Here is a 27,344-nt window from a genome sequence, read left to right as displayed (position 1 = left end):
TGGGGTCACAGAGTCAGACACGACTTGGCCATTGAACAAAAGCAAAAGCGATTACTCCACGTGAAGTACTATGGTACCTGCGCCAGAATAATATTTAGTTATGTTACTTTACAAGTTTCTAGTATCCCACGAGGCAAAGAAAATCTGACCCCTGTATTAATAACAGAATTGTTATGGTCTTTCTCATAGCATAAACAGAAGACTCTATGTGTACTTTGAAACCATGAACACATGGTTCGTGTATTATAATTACAGTTAAATAAAGTAGAGAAATCTATTACTCTGAAAATTCAGTGAAAAGCAGATGCTTGATAGTAAAATTAGAAGTCCCTTCCTTGGCTCTAATGGTGAGAAATTAGCAAAATTGTGGGAAATTAACAATGACTGGAGTGAGAAATATCTCCAGAATTTGTTAAAGACAGACCCCTAAAACTCAGAAAAGTTTTCAGAAAATAACTGAAGAGGAGGCCTCTAGGAATAGCTCCCAGAGCACACTGTTAATTCTTGACAATCATGCTCTTTACTCTAAAATGAGGTTTTATATGTGACAGCACCGGAGAGCCACAAGAATGGGTGAAATAGCCCCTGACTCCAAGAAGCTCCCATTCTGGAGGGGTTCAAGGCCTCAATGCAGAAAGGTGCTGGCCAGATGCAGTTTTGGAAGTGGTCTGGAAGGTTCCTAGTTTAGAAGCTTGCACGGTGACAGCACAGAGCCTGGGAGCAAGTCTCCCCGTGGGTAGTGAAGGTCTGGGAATGCCACATGGAGTGAAGAGGACCGCAAAGGGAGGCTGTTCCAGACTGGGGAACAGCAGGCACCAGGCTCAAAGGTGTGAGTGTGCATGTTGGAGGAAAGAGTACCTCAGTGAGGCTGGAATATGGAAAGCAGAGAAACAAGCCTGTGGGTGGAAGTGAGGATTTACCAGGTGCCTCTGGAAGACAGGAGCAGAATAATCTGGGTCAAAGAAAAGGTTAAAGTTAAGAGAACAAGGAACACTAACGCTGAGAGTTTATCCTGTGGGGCCAGGTTGTCAACTGGTTGACAACTGTGGACGCCCAGTTGTCATGTTGGACTCAATTAGGACAACACAAATCTTTACCTCCTAGATCTGAAGAAGGGCTTCCAACTCCACAACCCCCTCCCTCCTCTGTCATTTATGAGAGAGCTCAGATATCAAGGACTTGACCCTCAGCAGATACCCTAGGTTTCTAGGAAACCAGAACAAACACCTCCTAATTAAAGAATGAGAAGCTTTGAAGAAGAGAGCGTGGAACTGTCATAACTGCGTGATCAGATAGAAGTGGCGTAAAATTACACATGCAGCTCAGACCACAACAAGAGGAATGACTATGGAGAGAAGCTCACGAGAAATCTACTCTCTCTTTTAAAAATTTGTTTGTGGGATTCTCGAAGCAAGCACACTGGAGTAGTTTGCCATTTTCCCTCCTCCGGTGGATCACGTTTTGTCGGAACTCTCTGCTATGACCCACCCATCTTGGGTGGTGCTACAAGGCACAGCTCATAGCTTCATTGATTTACACACACCCCTTTGCCAGACAAGCCTGTGATCCATGGGGAGGACATCTACCCCTTTATGTCGATAGATGCATGGATGGATAGATAGATCAACTGATCAACCTGTGAGATTTGTACCATCTACAATCTCTTGGAATCTGACTCAAGAGTCTCTTGTGTTTCTTTCCTATTGTGCAGTTAAGAACAAAAGTATGCCTATCCTAACAAAGGCTTTCTCCTCTAGATCTTTCCAACGTGGTGCTGGATTCAATTCAGACTAAGAGGAGCATCAACAAGTCAGAGCAGAAAGGCTTTCATCTGTGAATAATGGGCCACCCTCAACCTCACACCTCCCAGCACCCCCACCAACAGTCAACATGAAAATAAAGGAAGGTAAAGACCAGGAGTGCTCCAGAGGATTCCACGCAACAGCGCCTCCGAGCAAGGGGTCCTCAGATCATAGGGAGGATTCCATTTCTAAGTAATGAGAGGAGCCGTAAACAGTTCAGATTCCTCCCTGATACTGAATTCCTTGATGTTTGTAAAGTTTAACCTCTCCATCAAAAAAGTTAAGATTTGAAAAAAATAAACACTCAAGTCTCTAGGTAGATAAAGTATTCCTTTCAGCAACAGTGCAGTAATCCCTACAAGCCATTTTATAAGGAGCTGGGGTCACACAAAGTACTATTTATTGACAAGATTCCCCTACCTTCTTATTAACTGAATTGCTTTCTTTTTAATATCAGATTACCTTTTATTCCACAGAGCTTTTAAAAGACAAGATTACAATCAGTGCAGTGAAATCAATGACACACAACAATGGGTGTATTAAGACCCCTGAATTTTCGTTTTGGCTTTGCCACCAACTGGTGTGTGATCTTAGGTAAGGTTTTTGACATCACTGAGCTTTTATTTCTCCATCTGGAAATTAATGAAGGTGATCTCTGAGGTCTTCCTGTTCAAGGATCCTATAGTCTTATCCATGACCTTTGACCTATGTTGTGCTTGACATACAGCAGGTGCCTAATGAATAGAGTGGATAACTCTGGGGAGGTTCGCTACACATTTGACAAAGATAATGTCATTTGAAGTGCTTTCTCCCACTTCTGTTTTCTGAATATCCCTTTAAATTTTATCTATTTTAATTCTTAGAGTCAATACTGTCTCATGTCTGAGGATATTAATTACGCTTCTTTTGGAGTTTCCTCCTCCTTGCGTGCAATGTCTCTTTTTACTTTAACTTGCTCTTGTGGTTTCTCTTGTTGTTCGATCACTAAGGTTGGTCTGACTCTGCATCCTTATGGAGTGCAGCGCACCAGACTTCCCTGTCCTTCACCATCTCCCAGAGCTTGCTCAAACTCATGTCCATTGAGTCGGTGATGCCGTCCAACCATCTCATCCTCTCTCACCCCCTTCTCCTCCTACTCTCAATCTTTCCTAACATCAGGGTTTTTTCCAATGAGCTGATTCTTCACATTAGGTGGCCAAAGTATTGGAGCTGCAGATTCAGTTTCTTTATTTTGATTTTTAATTTTCTTATGGGTTTTTTCGTATGTCTGGTAAAACTTGATTTTCCTCTCAAAATCTAAGTGGGGCATTATAAAGATGATTTGCACAAACAATTTTGAAAAAGAGCTATAGTCTGAAGAACTACACTGCCTGATTTCAAAACTTCCTACAAAGTTACAGTAATCAAGACAGTGTGGTATTCAACACATAGACTCATGGAACAGAACAGAGAGTCCTGAAATCAGCCCACACATACACTTATCTGCTGACATATGGGCCAAGGTAATTCAAGCAAAGATGATGTGATGACCTCAGCCCTTGTGTGATCTCACATGCAAAAATTAACATCCAATGGATCATAAATATAAACAAAAAAGCTAACTCCATCTAAATCACTTCTAAAATCATAGAAGAAAATCTTTGTGACCTTGAGGTAGGCAAAGATTTCTGACACAGGACACCAAAAGCATAAACCGTAAAACAAAGAAATTGATAATTCAATATCCCCAAAATAAAACAAAACAAAACCAAACCCTGCTCTTAAAACAATGCTTCTATTTTTATGAAGTTCTAAAATGTCTCATGGGAAAAAAAAAAAAAAAAACAACAACAACAAGGACCAGCTAGGATGGAGCATGTGTTCCGATTCAGGAGATGGTCCAGCTTGCGTATTCCTTGCTCCTGGCATTCCAGTGGAGGCTCTGGTCTAAGCGCATGCTTTAAGGTTTTGATCATTTTAAGAAAACACGGACTGTGCTTTTACAGGCCAGATTCTGGGCTGAGAGTAAACACTCTGTAATTCTCACCACCACCAGCCAGGGAAGTGGGGGAGTGGGACGCAAGTGCTATTATTTTCCCAACTTTACAGATAGCAGTTGAAGGTTCTGAGAGGCTGAGTGGCTTGCAGTTGAAGGTTCTGAGAGGCTGAGTGGCTTGCCGGAGGTTCATGATTTGGAAGGGAGCTAGCTGCTGGGATGTGGACCCAGGCCTCCCTCATTCTAAGAGCGTGTGTCTAATCACCACACCACAGTGCCTCTCTGGGTACCACCTACTGCAGCCCCTCCTGGAGGACTTGGCATATGATTCTCAGCTGTGTTTGTTTCACAAAGATGCTCAAGCAGCTAAGTGGGTGGTAGCCAAGAACTCCCCACAATGCCGTGCCAGCCAGCAGCAGGACTGGGCTCATGCCCTGTCTGTGAGGGGCAAAGTCCAGGAGCTGTGCTCAGCGCTGCGGAAAGGGCAGTTGTGACACAGATCGCTGTTCTGGGAGGAGGAAAACAATGGTGACTGGAATCTCTGAACTCGAGTGTGGCATTTGTAAACCATGGGCTTCTTGCAAGATGATCAGGTCCTTCGCTTGGACTGATCACATTTCCTAGAGAAGGTCTTGCATCACTGACCTGGGGGGCATAGTCCTGCCTCCCACAGTTCTGGGGACTGATTACAATTTGGCATTCAGTTAGGTGAAAGTTCACCCCTGAATGGCACTCCCGCTCTCAACTGTCCCTGGCATTCCCTGACTTTCCATCCCTATGGCTGGGGCTCTGCGTTTCTGCCTGGGTGGTAGTGGTGGTAATGGGTCGAGGAAACCAACTTCTTAAACAGCCATTTGTTTGTTTTCTTCCACTGCCTGCTCCAGAGGTGCCTTTAGGGAGTTTGTCTCATAAATCAGATTACTGCCTGGCGTCCCCCATTCCCTGGAGGAACCAGTCAGCACTGGTCCATCTGCACTCCAGCATCTCAGATTTTGTTAGTTCTGCTTTCCAGTCTGTTTGTCCTTGAGCGTTTATCTGTTCCATAATTCAAAAAGACACACCCCCCCCTATGTTCACTGCAGCACTATTTACAATAGCCAGGACACAGAAGCAACCTGAATGTCCATTGTCAGATGAATGGATAAAGAAGATGTGGTACATATATACAATGTATCATTATTATTATTTTTTAACTCAGCCATAAAAGGGACGAAACTGGGTCATTTGTAGTGATACGGATGGACCTGGAGTCTGTCTACAGAGGAAGTAAGTCAGAAAGAGAAAACAAATATTGTCTATTAGCCCAAATATATGGAATTTAGAAACATGGTACAGATGAATGTATTTGCAGAGTGGGAATAGAGATACAGATATAGAGAATGGATACGCAGACACAAGGGGGAAGGGGAGGGTAGGACCCAAACTGGGAGAGTAGGATCAACATATATATACTCTACCACGTGTAAGATGGGTGACTGGTGGGAAGCTGGTGTAGCATGGGGAACTCAGCTCAGTACAGTTCAGTTCAGTTCAGTCGCTCAGTCGTGTGCCAACTCTTTGCAACCGCATGGACTGCAGCATGCCAGGCCTCCCTGTCCATCACCAACTCCTGGAGTTTACCAACTCATGTCCATTGAGTCGATGATGCCATCCAACCATCTCATCCTCTGTCATCCCCTTCTCCTCCTGCCCTCAATCTTTCCCAGCATCAGGGTCTTTTCAAATGAGTCAGCTCTTCGCATCAGGTGGCCAAAGTATTGGAGTTTTAGCTTCAGCATCAGTCCTTCCAATGAACATTCAAGACCGATCTCCTTTAGGATGGACTGGTTGGATCTCCTTGCAGTCCAAGGGACTCTCAAGGGTCTTCTGCAACACCACAGTTCAAAAGCAGCAATTCTTCGGCGCTCAGCTTTCTTCACAGTCCAACTCTCACAACCATACATGACTACTGGGAAAACCATAGCCTTGACTAGACAGAACTTTTTTGGCAAGTAATATCTCTGCTTTTTAATATGCTGTCTAGGTTGGTCATAACTTTCCTTCCAAGGAGTAAGCGTCTTTTAATTTCATGGCTGCAGTCATCATCTGCAGTGATTATGGAGCCCCCAAAATAAAGTCAGCCACTGTTTCCACTGTTTCCCCATCTATTTGCCATGAACTGATGGGGCTGGATGCCATGATCTTAGTTTTCTGAATGTTGAGCTTTAAGCCAACTTTTTCACTCTCCTCTTTCACTTTCATCAAGAGGCTCTTTAGTTCCTCTTCGCTTTCTGCCGTAAGTGTGGGGTTATCTGCACATCTGAGGTTATTGATATTTCTCCTGGCAATCTTGATTACAGTTCATCTAGCCCAGTATTTCCCATGATGTACTCTGCATATAAGTTAAATAAGCAGGGTGACAATATACAGCCTTGATGTACTCCTTTGCCTATTTGGAACCAGTGTGTTGTTCCATGTCCAGTTCTAACTGTTGCTTCCTGACCTGCATATAGGTTTCTCAAGAGGCAGGTCAGGTGGTCTGGTATTCCCATCTCTTGAAGAATTTTCCACAGTTTATTGTGATCTATACAGTCAAAGGTTTTGGCATAGTCAATAAAGCAGAAATAGATGTTTTTCTGGAACTCTGTTACTTTTTTGATGATCCAGCGGATGTTGGCAATTTGGTCTCTGGTTCCTCTGCCTTTTATAAATCCAGCTTGAACATCTGGAAGTTCATGGTTCACGTACTGCTGAAGCCTATCTTGGAGAATTTTGAGCATTACTTTACCAGTGTGTGAGATGAGTGCAATTGTACGGTAGTTTGAGCATTCTTTGGCATTGCCTTTCTTTGGGATTGGAATGAAAACTGACCTTTTCCAGTCCTGTGGCCACTGCTGAGTTTTCCAAATTTGCTGGCATATTGGCATATTGAGTGCAACACTTTCACAGCGTCATCTTTCAGGATTTGGAATAGCTCAACTGGAATTCTATCATCTCCACTAGCTTTGTTCGTAGTGATGCTTTCTAAGGCCCACTTGACTTCACATTGCAGGATGTCTGGCTCTAGGTCAGTGATCACACCATTGTGATTATCTGGGTCATGAAGCTCTTTTTTGTACAGTTCTTCTGTGCATTCTTGCCACTTCTTCTTAATATCTTGTTTCTATTAGGTCTATACCATTTCTGTCCTTTAATGAGCTCATCTTTGCATGAAATGTTCCCTTGGTATCTCTAATTTTCTTGATACTTATAAGGGTGGGGTGGGGTGGGAGGGGCACTCAAGAGGGAGGGGATGAACATATCTGTGTGGCTGATTCACTTTTTTGTGCAGCGGAGGCTAGGACAACATTGTAAAGCAATTATACTCCAGTGAAAATTAAACAGAATAAAAAAGTAAACACAAGATCTCTTTACAATTGTTTTGGGAGGGAGAATAAGAAAATGCTGGTGTGTGATCCACCATCTTTCTTTCCTGAGATGTTGCTCCCTCTGCTCTTTGGGGTCGGTAGCTACCTGGATGCTGCTGTGTTCTCTGGACCTCAGGTGTACTCACTGATTTGTCTGGATCTAGGACTTGAAAGCAGGTCCTCAGTGCACCACAGACGTGCAGTAGCTTCAGGCTCACCTTTTCACGCCCATTCCCTCTGGGATCCCAACATCCTCCAACCTCTCCCTCATCCGTGGAAGGTTTTCTTACAAATGTCTGAAGTATGGGTCTCCTGCAGGCTTTTTTTTTCCTCCTCCTTATGTTGAGTAGAGGAACTTCCCTGATGGCTCAGCAGTAAAGAATCCACCTGCCAATGCAGGAGACACAGGAGATGCAGGTTCAATCTCTGGGTTGGGAAGATTCCCTGGAGGAGGAAATGGCAACCCACTCCAGTATTTTTGCCTGGAGAATCCCATGGACAGAGGAGCCTGGCAGACTACAGTCCACAGGGTTGCAAGAGTCAGACACGACTGAGTGCACACACACACACACACACACACACACACACACACACACACACTGATCTGATCAATTTGGGTTTTTTAAGGAGTTTTTCAAAATTTCCTATGTGCCAAATGGTACTTTTACAGTTCAAACTAGCTATGATTTTATTATTAAAGTACATATATTTTTCTACATTTAATGAGATTTGGTGCAGAATTTGGAACACTTGCAAGTGCTCAATTAGACATCTTATCCAATCTGGAAGTTTAAATAGTCAGGCCATCCTCTTTCCCCTTTTTTGGTGGTTAGGGATTGAGCTGGAGTTTTGTCAAACTCGGAATGTTTTTTGCCGCACCAAGTTTATTCACCTATATTTTATTCTAGTGCGTGCGTGAGTGCTCAGTCATTCAGCTGTGTCTGACTCTTTGGGACCCCATGGACTACAGCCCTCCAGGCTCCTCTGTCAATGAGATTTCCCAAGCAAGAATACTGGAGTGGGTTGCTGTTTCCCTCTCCAGAAGATCTTCCCTACTTAGGGGTCAAACCCACATCACCCACATTGGCAGGTGGGTTCTTTACCATTGTGCCACCTGGGAAGCCCCATTTTCTTCTAGGACTTTCGTTTAATTCTTTATATTAAAATCTTTGGTTCATTGGAAATTTTATTTGATGTATGATGTAGAGATCTAGATTTCTTTAAAAATGTTTAGCTATTTGTTCAAATGTTACTTACTTTTCTGACTTGAAATATATACTCTATTAATTCATGTGTTTTCAAAGTGTGTTTTATTATCTCATGAGTCAAGTTTTCCTTGATAATAATTCTCTTTCAGCTCTTTCTTGGCAATTTGTATAAGTTTATTCTATTAGATACATTTTGAATAAATGGGGCAAATTAAAAAGTCCCAGTAGAATTTGGGAGTGCTTGAATTTATTTTAATAGATTTTGTTCAGGGAGCATTGGCATTTTAATAATTATAAGCCATATTTCAGTCTCTTACAGAAAACTATGTTATCCAGCCAGCTGAAGTAATCGTTTACTTTAAGATGTAATAAAATTGTCTCAACACTCCATCTCACACCTGATAGAAGCCCAACATGCTTCTCGGTCTCTCTAGGGTTTCATGGCAGTGGAGGGGGCTGGTGTTTATATTTTCCCTGGAGCCAGTTCCATTTTCTTGGTTCCGCAGGATTCTTGGTCGCTACTCTGGCTCTGATTCTGGCACATCTGTCCTTTCTGCAGTGCACAACACCCCACTGGAGATTGTCTGATCTTTCGCTGGCTTTAACTCCAGGCCATGAACACATGAAATAGGTTACTTCAGAGTACAGCCCTGGAGTCAGAATGCCTGGGGCACCCGCTAGACTCCACTTGCAAGCTGTGCACTTGGTCCAATTACCCTGCCCGAAATTCTCCATCTGTAATGGGAAACAGGATTTTCACAACAGTTCAATGATATATACAGTTACAGTGCTTGGGGCACTCAGCAAGTAAGTGCTCAATAAATATGGGCTCTCATCATCATCACCCTCAGCACCACCACCACCATCTTCCAAGGTTTGGAGGCTGCACAAACGGGCTGCGTTATAATGGATCGCAACAGAATGACCTTCAATACTGATATCTACTCTTTTAAAGATATCTATTTACTTATTTTTCGTTTTTGGCCATACCGTGGGGGTATGTGGGATCTTAGTTCCCCCAGCCAGGGATTGAGACCACACCCCTTGCAGTGGAAGCACAGAGTCCTAACTACTGGGCCAGCAGGGAAGTTCCTAGATGTGTTAACTCGTACACTTCTATCTGCTTGCGCTCTTACGGGAAGAAGGTCCTCACTTTCTCTTTTAGCTCCAACTGGGCCTCTTGCTTTGATATCTTCTCTTCTTTCTTCTGGTTCACTCATCTCCAGCCCAATCTCACTATCTTATGCTAGCCGATGACAACAAGGACAAGACAGCTTTCCAAAATAAACCCATCCCATCCAAGTGCTTGGCTGAAAAAACAAAAGCAGGTGAAAAGCAAAAAACCCAGTTTTCTCTCCAGGAGGAATTTTATAGTCATCTTACAGCTTCAAAACTAGTAATTATTTTTTCCTTTCTTCAAAAAGTTAGGATAGTGTGTCTAAAAGTTACATCTCTCCTTTTTATCAAATTTCCTTTGTTATCCATCATAGGGTTTTGTTGTTTTCTCTATAGAGCAGACGACTTATTAGTTTTTACATATAAATTACAATTATGACTAGAATGTTTTATTCATTACACTTTCCAAGCGACTGTTGTTAGTTGGAAAGTTATTACTTTTTTGAGCGTTTGTTTTGGAACCAGAGTCATATCACCACTGTTTCTAAGTTTTTTCAGTTTAGTCTCTTGAATTTTGTCTGGTATAAAATCATTTTATCCTTGAATAATGACAATTTAGCTTGCTTCTTTCCAATACTTACACCTTCTGTTTTGGTTTATTGTGCTGGCTTGGACAGATCTTATATATCTGTGATAATAATGACCTGCTGGTATTGATGGATTCTACTTGCTAATATTTTGTTTATAAGTGAAGTGAGGTCTATAGTTATCTTTTGGGTATTCCTTTAATAAATTTTGATATAGTATTTTGCTGGCTTTATAAAAGCAATAAAAGCATTGAAAAGTACTCCATTCTCTGAGTTATGGAACAATTTAAATAATTTCTCTGATATCTATTCTTTTATGGTTTGAGCCCTGTAGGCAGTATGGGCCTGGCCCTTTTCAGAAGCTCCTTCATAATTGTCTCACAGCTTATTTTAAGTTTCCTTGTTCTTCTTGATATAAGAAATGTATTATTTCTAGAATAATTCTTTGTATCATCCAAGTTTTAAAATTTATTTCCACAGTTTTACAAACTATTTTTAATACTTTAAAACTTCCCCCTATTTCTGTCCCTCCCTGCTCATGCTAAGTCATGTCCGACTCTGTGTGACCCCATGGACTGTAGCCCACCAGCCTCCTCCAAGGGATTCTCCAGGCAAGAATACTAGAGTGGGGTGCCATGCCCTCCTTCAGTGGATCTTCCCTACCCAGGGAAGATCGAACCCTCGTCTCCTGAGTCTCCTGCTTTGCAGGCAGATTCTTTACCATCTGAGTCACCAGGGAAGCCCAGAATACTGAAATGGATAGCCATTTCCTCCTCTAGGGGATATTCCTGACCCAGGGATCAAACCCTCATCTCTAAAGTCTTCTGCATTGGCAGGCAAATTCTTTATAATTGGGCCACCAGGAAAGCTCCCCTATATCTGTCCTTTATCTTGTCTAATTTGGGGTATTTGTATTTTCCTGCTCCTTTTTATTCTTTGGTTAAGGTAGATTATGACTTTTCTTTAAGGCTTGTATATCTCTTGAATTAATCAATCAGTTTTACTGCTTTTAAGTTTTCTAGTTTAAATTTACTTTCATGCTTTTTGTGTTTTTTCCTTCTGCTTTAGATTTGATATTCTTCATCTAAATTTTTGAGTTTCACAATTAATTTGTTTGATTTAACTCTTTTGTTAATAATGAGAGAATTATTAACAAATGTTACAAAATGTTCTACAACTTTAGCTTCAACTCATGCGTTTAGGTGTGGAACAGTCTCATTATTGTTGCTTTAGAAAATGAGTATTGAAAGAGAGCCGTGTATTTATTGAGAGAGAGAAGTGTACTTCCCAAGTGGTTGGAAGTTATTGCTTTTTATTTCTTCCTAGTTATTTTTAACTTTATTGCATTTGGTTAGAACATGTGATGTGGAGAAGGCAATGGCACCCCACTCCAGTACTCTTGCCTGGAAAATCCCATGGACAGAGGAGCCTGGTGGGCTGCAGACCATGGGGTCGCTAAGAGTTGGACACAACTGAGCAACTTCACTTTCACTTTTCACTTTCATGCATTGGAGAAGGAAATGGCAACCCACTCCAGTGTTCTTGCCTGGAGAATCCCAGGGATGGGGGAGCCTGGTGGGCTGCCATCTATGGGGCCGCACAGAGTCGGACACGACTGAAGCGACTTAGCAGCAGCAGAACATGTGATCTACTGCCTATCATCAAAAATAAGTTGAGGTTGCCTTTATGTCATGGCATGGATTTTAGTATTAGTATAGAGTTAAGATAAATAATTATTTCATAAGTATGTGAAAAGAATATACATTATCTAATATAATAATATGCTATATATGATATGCACATATCACATTAATATATATTTTAGACACAATTTAATATATAAGTATATTATTAATCATACTATTGAGACACATATATCTGTAAATTTTGCATTCTTGATCTGTTAAAAAGTGAAGAGATGTAGAATTTAATTTTTTTTCAATAACTTAATTCTGTTTCTGAAGTATTTGTTCTATACCATTCATCTGTATCATACAGTTTTACTTTGTATAATTAATAATCAAAGATGAGCAAATTAAAATTAGGTATTATGTTTCCTAGTAAATTTACAAAGATTTAAAAACTCAACTTTCAGCATAGACAAGATCTAATGAACCAGACTCTCATACACTGATGGGGAGTCTGTGAAGTGGTATATATTTTCTCCTTGAAAAGAAACTATGGTGTCATGTCTAAAATATATTAACCTCTGTTTCAGTAATTCCACCCCCATGAATCTATTGTAGTAAAATACAGTTAATCCTTGAACAACACCGGGTTGGAGTGCTGAAACTCCCCACAGATGAAAAATCGGTGTATAAACTTTATAATCAGCCCCCTTATCCATGCTTCCTCTGTATCTGCCCTTCTGTATTCAACCAGTCACAGATGTGTAGCGTTATCTACATATTTATTTTTAAAAATTCACATCTAAGTGGACCCAAGAATTTTAAGCCCATGTTGTTCAAGGGTCAACTGTAACTAGAACTGCTGAACATTTATATTTATGTTGGCTTTTGCTTACTTGTTCATTTATACTGTTGATTATTTATTTTTAATGAATAGAATGCTTTTTGGAGAAGTCTTAGGTTTACAGAAAGATTGAGCAGAGAGTACAGAGTGTTCCTAGATTCCCCTATTGACATCTTACGTTGGTGTCATATATTTATTGCAACTGATGATGCAGTATTAGAACATTCCTTTATACTAAAGTTCATAGTTTAGAGTTCACTCTTTGGGCGGTACATTTTATAGGTTTTGACCAGTATATGGCATACACCCTTCATTGCATGTGTGTGTTAAGTTGCTTTAGTCGTGTACAACTGTTTGCAATCCCATGGACTGCAGACCTCCAGGCTCTTCTACCCGGGGGTTCTTTAGGCAAGAATACTAGAATGGGTTGCCATGCCTTTCTCCAGGGATCTTTCTGACCCAAGGATTGAACCCGTGTCTCCTGGCGGCTCCTGCATTGCAGGCAGATTCTTTACTGTTGAGCCACCAGGGATTATGGAGAAGACAATGGCACCCCACTCCAGTACTCTTGCCTGGAAAATTCCACAGATGGAGGACCCTGGTAGGCTGCAGTCCATGGGGTTGGTAAGAGTTGGACACAACTGAATGACTTCACTTTCACTTTTCACTTTCATGCATTGGCAAAGGAAATGGCAACCCACTCCAGTATTCTTGCCTGGAGAATCCCAGGGATGGGGGAGCCTGGTGGGCTGCCGTCTATGGGGTCGCACAGAGTTGGACGCAACTGAAGTGACTTAGCAGCAGCAGCAGCAGGGATTATAGTACAGATACTGTGTACTTAAAATCTTCCTCTACCTATTTGCTTTTTTAAATAGAAAACAATACAAAGCACCTGAAAATTTAATAATATGAAAATGTTTAAATACATTATGATGCATTCAATTCAAATGAAATACTATGCAGCCATTAAAAATGATGGTCTTATGAAATAGTTAATGACTTGGGGAAATGTACATGATATATTACTGAGTAAAAAATACACACACGCACAAACTGTATTTGTACTATCATTCCAACTTGCAAAACAATGAGTCTATATAATCATGAGGAAAAAAATACTTAAGGAAGGAAGAGACTGAACAATCTACATTAAAATGCCTAGAAGATCTGTGAGAGGTTAAAGGTAGATTGTAGCACTGGTAACACAGCCTCCGGCAGTAGCCAGGCTGGGTCAGCATCATGGCTCAGTCACCTGAGAGCTATGTGGTCCCAGGAAAGTTACTTTGGGTTTTTGTTTGTGTGTGTGTGTGTGTGTATTTATGAAACTTTCTAAAGTAAGTGTGCATTGCTCTTAAAAAGAGAAAAAAAAAATAAAAAACAGGAAGTGATGGAGAAGCAAAGACGGGGCAATAAAGAGGTGTAGATGGCAAAATTCCTACCCAAAGTGGCTGAAGCAGAAAAGGAAAGCTGGTGACTCAGAGAACGGAAAAGCCTGGCTTAAAGCAGGCTTAAGGCAGGGCTCACACGATGAATTTCAGACCCTATTTCCTGTGTCTTTCAGCTCACTACTTGGCTTTTCCTGGGCCATGGACTTCCTCCGGCAGTTACCCCAGAGCTTATAATGTTCTCACATCCCTCTCACTTCACAGTCAGTGATAATTCCCCAGAATTCCTAATGAAAATCTCATCTCATCTGATTCTGAGTCACATGCTCAACTCTCTCAGTCAGAGTGGCCAGGGAAAATACAATAGGCTGATTGGTTTAAGCCTGGATCACTCAACCTCTTGAATTAGGGACGGGAGTCTGCTTTCCCAGAACCATAAGGACTGATAGCAAGTGAAAGAGTGATTCTCTTGATGGGAAATAGCGGGTGGAAATAAGCAAAAGATGCTCTTTGTATGCTGTTTTCAGTACCTCACTCTCCTTCCTAGATAATGGTTTGGCACGTCTTTATTTTTATGCCAACAGTAAAGATGGCTGTGTTGGTTTGCCCTGAACCAGGACTGAGCCTGGCAGTGAACAGCTGGTTCTCGGAACCCTAGACCACAGACTTCTTGTTAATAATCTTTGGTTTGTGCTTTCGGCATTTCACATGAAAAGGATTGCATTAAATGCCCTTGCTAAACTGTCCGAGACTATTCATTGTCTGAGTGTCATTGGGAGGCATGGAGCAGGCACCCCTGAGGCAGGGAAAGGGGATGGAAGGTCTTCATTTCCTCGTAACACACACACAGTGTCTTGGATGTCTTTTGCAACCTCCCCAAGAAGACAAAAGACCGGCACAACAATACTCATGCCAGTTTGCTGAGAAGTTTATCATTTTGTGTCACAGCTGGAGCTCCTCACCCCAACTCAATATTCTTGGGCTAAACAGAGTCCTCATTTTATGACTGTTGTGAAACAGTATTCTTGGAACCATGACAAACTCTGACTCCTCTAAAATCATGGCCCCTTGAACCCACTTATGTCATTGGGATTGGCAGTAAAAACAGGTTGGATATTAAGCAGATACACCTGCTTCTCAGGCATCTCTCAGGTGCCAAAAGATAGACTGATTGCGTGGCCCAAGCTCCACGCACTGGGAGAAAAGAATGGGATGGAATTCCCCTGGGAGTTTGGGGCCTCAGGGAGTGTGACTCAAATAAACCTCTCTTTTGAGAGGTCTGCCCTCCATGTGACAGTGAAATGATCCAGTTTTCTTGGCCTATGAGTATGGAGAGACCTTTCACTCCACATTAGTCACCACATGAAAAAGGATATGATCATGGCAAGATCCCATAAAGAAGAAGGTACTAGCCCAGGCCATACGCACTTGTCATTTCCTTAATAAAATGCGATTTCATGACCTTGACCCTGTCACCATTTTTATCTCACCTGCTGCCTCTTTCTCTATTTTCTAACCTCGAAGTGGGTTGCCCAGTTACTTGAAAAGAGAGTTTTTCAAAGCAAAATACTAGGGAGTTGTGATGGATTGGAAGATTGGGATTGGCCTACATGTTGATACTGGATCTGTGCTGTCCTAGTCAGCCTGTCAAGTGCATTCTGTATAGTATCTCGAAGCCTCACAACACCTTATGGTAGGTCAAACAACAATTATGGTAGGTTTCACAATTAGCATTGCAAAGAAGAGGCAACTAAAGCTCTGTCTTGTCAAGCAACTTGCCCAGAGTCACCCAGCTCTATTGAAACAGGAGTTTTAAAACTGAACTTGCCAAAGTTTCTCCCCTTGTTTTCAATTACTTGACAAAAGAGTATTTCCTTCAAACTGATTTTGGCAAGATTTAGCCTGGTTTCATGTGTGTCTCTGCTTTCTAAATCTCCCAGCCTCAGTGGTGTTACAAGCCTCATCCTTGAGGTGACTGGTCATCAAAGGAAATCTAGTCTTCTTAATGCATAACTTTTCCACAGCAGCCTTCCAGAACATTCCGCAGGAGTCCTTGCCCTGAAGTCTTGGCAAAACCATTCACTCCCACAAAATCACCCCCTCCCTTTACCAGATCATCTTTATCCAGCATCTCTTGGCTTACTTAGCAGTGCTGATAATCAGAACAAAACCGGCCTGTGGCTTGACCCCCAATGTTTAAATATATCCAATGTGAACTGCTAATAACTGCTTTGCGATTTTGCATTTTGATGCAAGTACGAGGTTGGAACCAGCTGTTTGAAAAATAAATAACTGAGAACTCGTTGTGAAGTAATGACTTCATGCAGGAGACTGATTATGCTTCCGTCCTTGAAGGGAATAAGCTGCTTGTGAGAAGCCACTGGAGGCTGGAGTGGGGACAGCAGGTGTGGGTGTGCTGGAAGAGCTACATCTGTTTGCAAATCTTCAAGAGGAGTGGGGTTGGATTTTCCATTCTCCAACGATAGAGAAAAAAACAAGAATGACTTCCTGTCAGTGAAGTCTTGCATTTCTAGCTCTGTTAACTGCTCTCTCACTGAAAAAAAAAAAAGCTTTTAAAAACCTTTCCAAAGAGGCTGTGCCCAGGATTTGGCACTGGCATTTGAAAATGTTGGAAAAACCCATAAAGTCCAGTTACTCTGTGGATTCTTTGTGGCTCTGTCCCTTCTTGTGTGTGTGTGTGTGTGTGTGTGTGTGCGTGCGCGCATGCACTAAGTTGCTTCAGTTGTGTCTGACTCTTTGGGACTCCATGGACTATAGCCCGCCAGGCTCCTCTGTCCATGGGATTCTCCAAGCAAAATACTGGGGTAGGCTGCCGTGCCCTCCTCCAGGAGATCTTCCTGATCCAGGGATCGAACCTACGTCTCTTATGTCTCCTGCATTGGCAAGCAGGTTCTTTAGCACTAGCACCACTTGGGAAGCCTGTACCTTCTCATACACAACGCATATTCTTACCCCTCTCTGCCCTCCTCAGCAGCTGGGACTGTCCCTCTGCTCCCTCATTTATATCCTGGAGGAGGTGAAGTGTGGACTCTGGTCTGTCACTTCAGTGGAACACTTTAAACTCCTTGAAAAAGAATCTGATTAAAAAATGACAATTTTCCCACAGTGACTGAGTTTTCCACATTAATCCAGTGACTGGTTCATTCATCCAGCCAACAAGTTTTTGAGTTCTTGCTGTGTGCAATAAGGTCATCAGTCCTGGTGATTTGAAGATACAAGAGCCATGACCTGGATTAAAGCCCACTGTCCAGCAGAGGGGGCAGGGAAGGAAAGAGCTTGAAGACTGCAAGTGGAAAGGCTTATAATGCTCAGGGTGCTGGGGGACCAGCTTGAGAGTAGTAGGTAGTTCAGATCAGTTCAGTTCAGTTCAGTTGTTCAGTCATGCCCGACTCTTTGCGACCCCATGAATCGAAGCATGCCAGGCCTCCCTGTCCATCACCAACTCCTGGAGTTCACTCAGACTCACGTCCATCGAGTCAGTGATGCCATCCAGCCATCTCATCCTCTGTCGTCCCCTTCTCCTCCTGCCCCCAATCCCTCCCAGCATCAGAGTCTTTTCCAATGAGTCAACTCTTCGCATGAGGTGGCCAAAGTACTGGAGTTTCAGCTTTAGCATCATTCCTTCCAAAGAAATCCCAGGGCTCATCTCCTTCAGAATCTCCTTGCAGTCCAAGGGACTCTCAAGAGTCTTCTCCAACACCACAGTTCAAAAGCATCAATTCTTCGTGCTCAGCCTTCTTCACAGTCCAACTCTCACATCCATACATGACCACAGGAAAAACTATAGCCTTGACTAGACGAACCTTTGTTGGCAAAGTAATGTCTCTGCTTTTGAATATGCTATCTAGGTTGGTCATAACTTTCCTTCCAAGGAGTAAGCGTCTTTTAATTTCATGGCTGCAGTCACCATCTGCAGTGGTAAGGGGAGGTCAAAGAAATGAAGGCCAAAAATAGCTTCTTGGAGGAGGTAACCCCCAATCTGAACTTTGAAGAACACAACGGAGTTAGCCAAATGGTTTAGACAGAAGGTGCAGCCTGTAGAAAGGTGCCGGAGTGAGGAGGGCGGTCCCGGAGTGAGGAGGGCGGTGCCCCCCGGGACAGCTGCGCTGTGTGCAAGGGGCAGGGAGGAGACAAGACTGGGGAGCACCTGGAGCTCCTATGGCACAACCGCAGGGCCCATGCGCCCCAATGAAAGATCCTGCATGATGCAATAAAGATCCTGCGTGCCACAACTCAGACCCAAGGCAGCTAAATAAATAAATAAATACTAAAAAAAAAATCGAGGAGACATGCTGGCTTCCGTCATCCTTGCTGGTGCGTTAAGTCCCTCATTTCGGATCTCAGCCCTCAGAGGGTCTGCATAGAGCCCTGCATGTGGGTCTCTTTGCAACCCTGTAGCCCATCTGGACATAGCTCTCCAGGCTTGGGAGCTCTTCCTTTCAATGCCGATGATCGCTGTCTGTTTCACGTTTCCCAGTGTAGGTGCACATACATGCACACACACACGCAGCAAACTGTGAACAGGCCATGATTCAGTGTCCACAGTAACTCATCCAAACCTACCCTCCGTATCGGTTGGGGCAGAGAGGAGACGACCTCAGGCCCGGTGCCTCCTGGCTTACGTGTCTTGTCTCTATTCACAGCACAGAGGAAGGTCTCGCCCACCAGCACTTCAGGGCATCTTCCTGGCTGGTAGGGAGCACCCCTCAGACACCCTCCTCTCTTATCCACTTCAGAACATGTGTCTTCGGCTCCCTTCTCATTTTGGCCACTCTCCACCACCTCACCTCTGACATGAAAACTCAGCAACATCTTGACCAGCTGGGACTCAGAGCCTCCCTGGCTCAGAGCTGGGTGAGCCCTTTTGTTTTCAGCCAGTTAAAGAGAGAAGGGAACTTCAGGTTTAACGCTGTTCAGGGGTTACTGAGGATAATCACTTCTTGTCTGTTCCTGGCTCCATTTTTCTTGATTTTTCCTTTGGAGATCCCCTGCTACCTGTGGAGGAAAAAAATCACACATCTTAAACCAGGAACGTGAGATTCCTGCCAAAGGCATTGTAGACTGTCAGTGAGAATGTGAATCCACTCTGCTTGAGTAACTCTCAACCTAGTGAATTTTTTCCTTCTACTCATCTTTGTTTTTCTTTTTTTTTAAATGATATCCCCTTTCATTCATTTTGTTCCAACAGAAGAGTCCAGTGACTCTTCCCTAATTCTTCCTGATTGGAAGGCAGAAGGATTGACCAGCTACCAGACAATATTAATAGTCCCAAGACATTCCATGTGTTAATACCTACTGGATTTAACCACTGGGCTGAACTTTGTACATACATTAATCAGCACCTAGCTCAGTGCTAGGCACCCACTAACTGATTTGTATATTTTTCAATGAGTGAATAAATGAATCAATGATCCTTAACATCTCATAATTAACCTGCAAATTAAATAAGATTATTAGTATTTTCACTTTATAGATGAGAAGGCTAAGGCTCAGAAAGGTGAAGTTACTCACAGTCATTTAGGTGACAAATGGTGAAGATTTTGGTTTCTAATGCAGGTCTTTCTGATCCCACAGTTCATGCTCTCCCAGAAATCGTGATGTTGTTCACCTCCTGACTCACTAAATAGAGTTCATGTCAATGATGAGTAACATTTTGCATGGATACCTTTTGTGATGGTCTTAGTGCCAGGTAATGAGGCTATGGATTTGGGCAGTTCTTCATGACTCAGTGTATCCTTTCTTAATTACCTCCCTACCTAGGGTCATTTCCTCTGTCCACACCCTGTGCAGGAGTGTCCATACTCCTTTCATTCAATCATTCCTTTATTCACCCCCCAGACATTCTGGAAGTGTCTACTATATGTTAGATGCCAGAGATAAAAAGATTTCTTCAACAGCCCCTCGCTTCAAGCATCCTAGAATTCATCACAGTGTATTAGTTGCCTGTCTGACTGTCTTAAGGACAAAGACAGAGTCTTAGGAGTATTTTTGTTTCCAGCTTCTGACAAAAGGCCTGACTGATGAGAGGCCCTCAGTAAATGTTTGTTAAATTGGATTGAAGTGGTGTCTAGTGTAATGATGGGTGCTGGTTATAAATCTGTGTTCCATGGGTCACAGATACACTTTGGGGGGCATGGGTATTAGCTAATTCTTTCCGATCTTTGAAGTGTAACTTAAAAAATGGCATAATTACATTAATATAGGGAATTTCTAGAAGAGTTAGATTCATCTTTTCCCCTAACAATAAGAAGTAATCGTGGTCATTCCTTATGCAAGAGGCCAGTAAGAATTCATTTAATTTTCTTCATTATTTTCTTTAACTATATTGCATAAAATACAGTACAAAATTAAGGAATTACAAAAGAGTATAAAATGAAAAGTAAGTCTCTGACCCCTGCTTCAGTCATCTAAGTTCTCATCCCTAGAATGAATAGCTGTCCCTGGTTTTCTTGCTTCCAGAGATATTCTGTGCATGCACAAGTGTATATATGCGTGCTGTGTGCATGCTCGGTTGCTTAGTCATGTCCAGCTCTTTGCAACTGTCTGGACTGTAGCACGCCAGGCTCCTCTGTCCTTGGCATTTTTCAGGCAAGAACACTGGAGTGGGCATCCATTCCCTATTCCAGGGATCTTCCCACACAGGGGTCAAAACTGTGTCTCCTATGTCTCTGGCTTTGCAGGAGGATTCTTTACCTGCTGAGCCACATACGTGTGGGCTTATATGTGTACCTATGTCCACTTGCCTCTGCGTCCCTAGAAGGTGGTGTATATTCCAGTGGTCATGTATGGATGCGAGAGTTGGACTGTGAAGAAAGCTGAGCGCCGAAGAATTGATGCTTTTGAACTGTGGTGTTGGAGAAGACTCTTGAGAGTCCCTTGGACTGCAAGGAGATCCAACCAGTCCATTCTAAAGGAGATCAGCCCTGGGATTTCTTTAGAAGAAATGATGCTAAAGCTGAAACTCCAGTACTTTGGCCACCTCATGCGAAGAGTTGACTCATTGGAAAAGACTCTGATGCTGGGAGGGATTGGGGGCAGGAGGAAAAGGGGATGACAGAGGATGAGATGGCTGGATGGCATCACTGACTCGATGGACATAAGTTTGAGTGAACTCTGGAAGATGGTGATGGACAGGGAGGCCTGGTGTGCTGCGATTCATGGGGTCGCAAAGAGTTGGACACGACTGAGTGACTGAACTACTGAACTGAACTGATACTTTTCTTTATTTAATGCTAAGTCCTAAAGACCTTTTAATGTTATCATGTAGGTAATATTCTCAAGTTTAAATGGCTATTTATTGTTCTGTTATATGGATTGTACCATATTTTAAACAGTCTCCCATAAAGACACATTTAGGCTACCTCCTTTTTATTGCTAAAATGTTACAGTGAAGGTCATTATGCCTGCTAAGTCGCTTCAGTCTCTTCAGACTCTTTGTGATCCCATGTTCGGTAGCCTGACAGGCTCCTCTGTCCATGGGATTCTCCAGGCAGGAATACTGGCATGGGTTGCCATGCCCACCTCCAGGGGGTCTTCCCGACCCAGGGATGGAACCCAAGTCATCCATCTCCTGCATTGTCAGGTGGATTCTTTACCACGAGCACCACCTGGGAAACCCAAATGTTATTATACATATATCACTTTACATATCTACCGTAAAACTGAAAGATAAATGCTTAAAAGTAAAATTTAAATAAATTACTTTTATTTAATTTAAAAAAGTAATAAATTATAATTTGAAAAATAAAATAAAATAAATTTCTAGAAGTGGATTCCTAGAAGGGCTGGGTCAAAGGATATATGCGTTTTAAGATAGACATTATTAAATTGCTCTTTACAGAAGCTGGGCCAATTTGCACTCCTACTGTGAAGATGGATTATCAAATATTTTGATCTGTTTTAATTCATTTCATTGGAATCATAATGTTCATGTCTATTATAATGAAATCTTATTTATTTTTTAGTAATCTAGGTTTTTAGTAATCTAGTTTAATATTAAGTCAAATTTCTCATGATGTCAAAGGTACTACAACCAAACATTTTTTGTTCATCTTGAACTGCTATTTATCTAAGGCTCAGATGATAAAAAGAAAATTTTGCCTGCAATGTGGGAGACCCAGATTCAGTCCCTGGGTTGGAAAGATCCCTTGGAGAAGAAAATAGCAACCCACTCCAGTATTCTTGCCTGGAGAATTTCATGGACAGAGGAGCCTGGCAAGCTAGAGACCATGGATTTGCAAAGAGTAGGATACGACTGAATGACTAACACAAAAATACATTTAGCTGTATTTTTTGTATCACTGCTCATCCTCAGATGAATTTGAGAAGGTTTAATATGAAACAATGATGAATAAAGAGAGAGAGAGGAGATAGGGAATTTTTTTAAATCATGAGAAAGAAAGAAATAGATGCAAAATGGTAAGACAAAAAAAGAGAGAAGTTTAGCAAAACAAAATGCATATCTTCAGGCCCCCCAAATTTATTAATTTTGGGACACAATTTTGGTCCTGAGCTTTCTGGAGGTCAAAACAAAAAAGGAAAATATAATCAGTTAACAAATATACATTATTTATAAGGAAAAATAACACTTGAGAAAAATCTGTAGAGTTTTTGTCTTTTAAATCTAAAAGAAATTCACGCGGCTTATCACAGGACTTCAGATAGCACAATAGATAATGTTGTCTAGGTGGGAATAGAACTGCTACTTTGACAGCCCAGAACACTGTCCTCGGGCCGGTTGTCTGCTCAGATCACCTGGTTTCTTCTGGGCTCCAGCTCCCCAACTCTCCGTGGTCCTGGCGGGCATCAGTACACAGGCCTGCCTCTCCCATCGTGAATACTGTCACATGATAAACCAGGCCAGAAACACAGAGGAGTAAGAGCAATGCTTTATCTCACGGGTCTGCAAGTGGATGGTTTAGTCTGGGCTCAGCCGAGCGGCACCCCTGGTCTTGGCTGGTTTCTCTCACAAACCTGGGGGTCGCCTGGCTGTTGTAGTGGCTATAGGGGCATCTTGGCTCTGCTCCACCCCTCTCAGCCTTCAACACGCCAACCCACACGTTCTCATACCATGGCAGAGCCTCTGGCGTGGAAGCAGAAGTGTGCAAGTGACTTTTCAAAGCTCACCCTGCATCAGATCCATTAACATCCCCTGGGCCAGGGACTTCCCTGGTCCACTGGTTAAGACTCCAAGGTCCCATTGCAGGGGGCCCTGGGTCCAATCCCTTGTTGGAGAACTAGATCCTGCATGCTGATCCCCTAACTTGTGTGCTACAACTGAGACCTGGGGCAGCCAAAAAAAAAAAAAAGAAAACAACATCCCATTGGCCAAAGCAGTCAGGTGGTCAAATCAGAATCAAGGGATGGAGAATTACAGAATATGGGAAGAACTGAAAAGTCTCATGAAAATGGATCTAGACACAGGGAATGGTGTAGAATTAGGGCCATTGATGCTGCAACCTACCAAAGGAAGTGATGACAACCTTGGCCAGATGATGGGCAAACCCAAGAGTTCCTCACTGAGTCCAGCAAAGCGCTGATACATAATCCTGTGAGGAAGAAGTTAACATTTCCACTGGGCTGCTCAGGCTGAGGCTTCAGGCAGCCGTGTTCTCCATGCTTAGAGAAGGCTTTCTTGTTGCAGGAGGGAATGAGACCAGCATTCAAAGAGAAGCAGAGACAGAGCAGATAAGACACGTGCAAGAAAGAAAAAGCCAGCTGCTGCGAAGTCCCAGCAGCTCATACTTAGTGTTTGCAGATCCCTCCAGTATCTAAGGACTTCCCTGGTGGCTCAGATGGTAAAGCATCTGTCTATAATGTGGGAGACCTGGGTTTGAGCCCTGGGTTAGGAAGATCCCCTAGAGAAGGAAATGGCAATCCACTCCAGTACTATTGCCTGGAAAATCCCATGGACAGAGGAGCCTGGTAGGCTACAGTCTATGGGGTCGCCAGTATCCAAACCAGTCCTCTGAGCTGACCCATTGACCCATGAGCTGTATCAGATGGTACTCAAGAGCAAAGATCTTGGATCCAGCCTGCTTGGGCCCCAGGTCCCAGTCTTATCATTGAAGAACCCCGTGACTTGGAGGCAGGATGCTTCATTTCCTTGTACCTCAGTTTCTTTATCTCTAGAACAAGGATAATAATACCCTTACCTGTGGTGAAGACTGAGGATGCTAATATACGAAATGACTTAGAGTGGTTCCTGGCACATAAATGTACATAGTCATTTTTGGTTAAGGTTAGTTGGCTTTGTCTTTCTGTCACTCTCAATAGAAAGATCCCTGGCCCACAGAGTGACTTTCAGGGTGGAATCTCAGTTGGATCTGAAGGAGAGACAAGGCTACCTCATATGGTAACAGAGCCTCTGTGTGTTTAGGCAGTCAGTCGTGTCTGATCATTTGTGACCCTATAGACTGTAGCCTGCCAGGCTCTTCTGTCCATGGAATTCTCCAGGCAAGATTACTGGAGTGGGTTGCCATTTCCTTCTCCAGAGGATCTTCCCCATCCAGGGATCAAACCCACGTCTCCTGTGTCTCCTGCATTGCAGGAGGATTCTTTATCTGCTGAGCCATCAGGGAAGTCCAACAGAGTAACTCCACCCAAAACCATTGCCCTGCCTCCCAATTGCCAAACCTATAAACCAAGAAAAACCAAACTGAATACTGTTAGCTAGGATTAGCCTCAGCTAATTAGCCTCAGTGACTGGCCCAGGGAGTGTGTCATCTGTAGAGTCATTGTAATTAGAAGACTTTGTACGTGAAGGTAGTGTTCATGGGCATCAAATCCCCCCACCTGTACCACAACCCCCACCCAATCCCAGATGTGGGTGAGGTGTGCTGGGGCTGGGACTTGGTGGACTGGGCCAGAATGCTGCATGAGCTCATGGATCAGTGTGGACAATTGGCTTCTAGAAGCTTTCTGTGCAGCAGCCACCAAGCATACCCAGCCACTGCTCTTGTGGTTTAGTCGTGTCAGTCGTGTCTGACTCTTTGGGACGCTCTGGACTGTAGCCCGCCAGGCTCCTCTGTCCATGGGATTTGCCAGGCAAGAATACTGGAGTGGGTTGTCATTTTCTTCTCCGACCCAGGGATCGAACCCACGTCTCCTGCATTTGCAGGCAGATTCTTTACCACTGAGCCTTCAGGGAAGCTACATCTAGCCAATACTGGGCCCCTAAAAGGAAACACAAGGCTGCTGCTGATGGCTGGGACTTGGAGAGTCTGTGCCATCATCCGGCTTCTGCTCAGCCCTGCTGGAGACCTCTCTCCCTGCACGTCCGCCATCCCCCTAGTCTGCTCGGAGAACAACAGTTTACAGTTTGGCTGGCTGCAGCCTGCCTCCACGTGGGGAATAAAGCCGGGCATTGTGCTGGGCTTGCAACATCTTTCCCTTCCCAGAGTTCCTGATGTGTTTGTTACCACGGATCTGGTTTGAATGTTCTCTTTGTCGTGAGCCTGCGCGTGCCGAGGTGGGTTGCCTTCTCTGTGGCAGTCCTGGGTTAAATAAATACATTAAGGCAACATCCACGGCTTGACACTGGAGCCAGCCTCAATAACTCAAATAACTCATGTGGCAAAAGACGGATCTGCTGTGGTTTTGAATCCATTTAAAGATAGATTGTTTTGTTCAGTTCCTTTGCGGGAGGACAACGTACCCTGGGAAGGGGCTGCCGACTCAGGGGCCATTTTTCTCCAGCCAGACTGTTTGAGAGTTTCTAAATCCTCTGCAGATGAACACAGAACATGACCTTCAGCCGGTTGCAGGATACCGTGCTGACATCACCACATAAATATACACTCCAAAGAAAACCGTGATTAAGCTCAGTGCAGATTTTTATCACTTTTCCAGTGTACCGGCAGTCTGCTTGTTCGTCATGCACCTTTACAAAATCCATAATATTTAGAAATGTGCTGTGTTAGCCCCAGAGGCTTAAATAAACGAAAGCCTGTGAATGTTTTAATGTAACACATTACCTTCACATATGAAATTATGACTCTCTATCATACTCAATACTACTGCCAACACTGTCTCCACTCTGCTCTTTTGAGGCCCTGTATACAGTTCTCCTTCTGAAATATCTCTTTCAGACAGCCTTGTAAGAGTACAAAATACTTCTATTTCAATACCACTGGGTATGTCCAAGACAGTAAAGAATGGGTGAAATTGTGTTTTTTTCTTTTTTTAATTTAGAATCTCTACTCCAGGGCTTTGTGTTTTGAGGCCAACAGAAGGATGAGTGGGAGGGCGCAGTCATTGCAACTTACAAAGTCAGTAAATTTCATTTTCTTTTGAAAGCAGGGAGGGACAAAAGACTGTTTACTGAGTACAGTGGAGATTCTGAATCAGAGGCAATTCTGCTCCCTCTGGAGACACTTAGCAATGAATGGAGATGTTTTTGATCGTCACAACTGCGAGGGTGGGGCTGCTACTGGCATTTAGTGGATGAGAATCACCGTACGACTAGACCATGCGCAGGACAGCCCCCCTCTAGCAGGGAATTGTCCATTCCAAAATGTCAGTAGCACCGAAGTTGAAAAATCCTGAAGGATCAAACATCTCGGAGTGGACTGCATCACTAATGTGTCCCAATAAGTTGTCTCTGGTCAGCCGCTCAGTCCTGTCTGACACTTTGTGACCCTTTGGACTGTAGCCCACCAGGCTCCTCTGTCCCTGGGATTTCCCAGGCAAGAACACTCGAGTGGGTTGCCATTTCCTGCTCCAGAGGATCTTCCCGACCCAAGGATCAAACCACCATCCTCTGCATCTCCTGCATTGCTGGTAGATTCTTCATGGCTAAGCCATCAGGAAAGTACCCCAAACAGGTTGGGTGATCATAAACTTCTTACGATGCTTTCATTAGCACTAACCTTACCTTCCAGCAAATTTCAGTTCAGTTCAGTTCAGTCACTCAGTCATGTCCGACTCTTTGCAACCCCATGAATCGCAGCACGCTAGGCCTCCCTGTCCATCACCAACTCCCGGAGTTCACTCAGACTCACGTCTATTGACTCGGTGATGCCATCCAGCCATCTCATCCTCTGTCATCCCCGTCCCCAATCCCTCCCAGCATCAGGGTCTTTTCCAATGAGTCAACTCTTCGCATGAGGTGGCCAAAGTACTGGAGTTTCAGCTTCAGCATCAGTCCTTCCAATGAACACCCAGGACTGATCTCCTTTAGAATGAACTGGTTGGAGCTCCTTGCAGTCCAAGGGACTCTCAAAAATCTTCTCCAGCACCACAGTTCAAAAGCATCAATTCTTCAGCACTCAGCTTTCTTCACAGTCCAACTCTCACATCCATACACGACCACTGGAAAAACCATAGCCTTGACTAGATGGACCTTTGTTGGCAAAGTAATGTCTTTGCTTTTGAATATGCTATCTAGGTTGG

General features: G+C 43.3%; 1 long non-coding RNA gene across 2 annotated transcripts in view; it reads left to right on the top strand.

Moving 5' to 3' along the window:
* LOC113884518 overlaps positions 1-27,344 on the top strand; it is a 73,489-nt gene that overhangs the window by 32,725 nt on the left and 13,420 nt on the right. Inside the window, exon 4 of one of the 2 annotated variants that reach the window (XR_003508896.1) lies at positions 1,758-2,886. The exons of the other annotated variant lie outside the window; for it this stretch is intronic. This is a non-coding gene — a long non-coding RNA (uncharacterized LOC113884518). Of the gene's footprint in view, positions 1-1,757; positions 2,887-27,344 lie in introns of those variants that run through there. 2 annotated transcript variants of the gene reach the window in all.

Source organism: Bos indicus x Bos taurus, chromosome 26 (assembly GCF_003369695.1).
Source record: "Bos indicus x Bos taurus breed Angus x Brahman F1 hybrid chromosome 26, Bos_hybrid_MaternalHap_v2.0, whole genome shotgun sequence".
NCBI lineage: Eukaryota > Metazoa > Chordata > Mammalia > Artiodactyla > Bovidae > Bos > Bos indicus x Bos taurus.
Note: the sequence above shows the minus strand (reverse complement) of the source record. Positions and strands in the feature narration are given on the sequence as shown.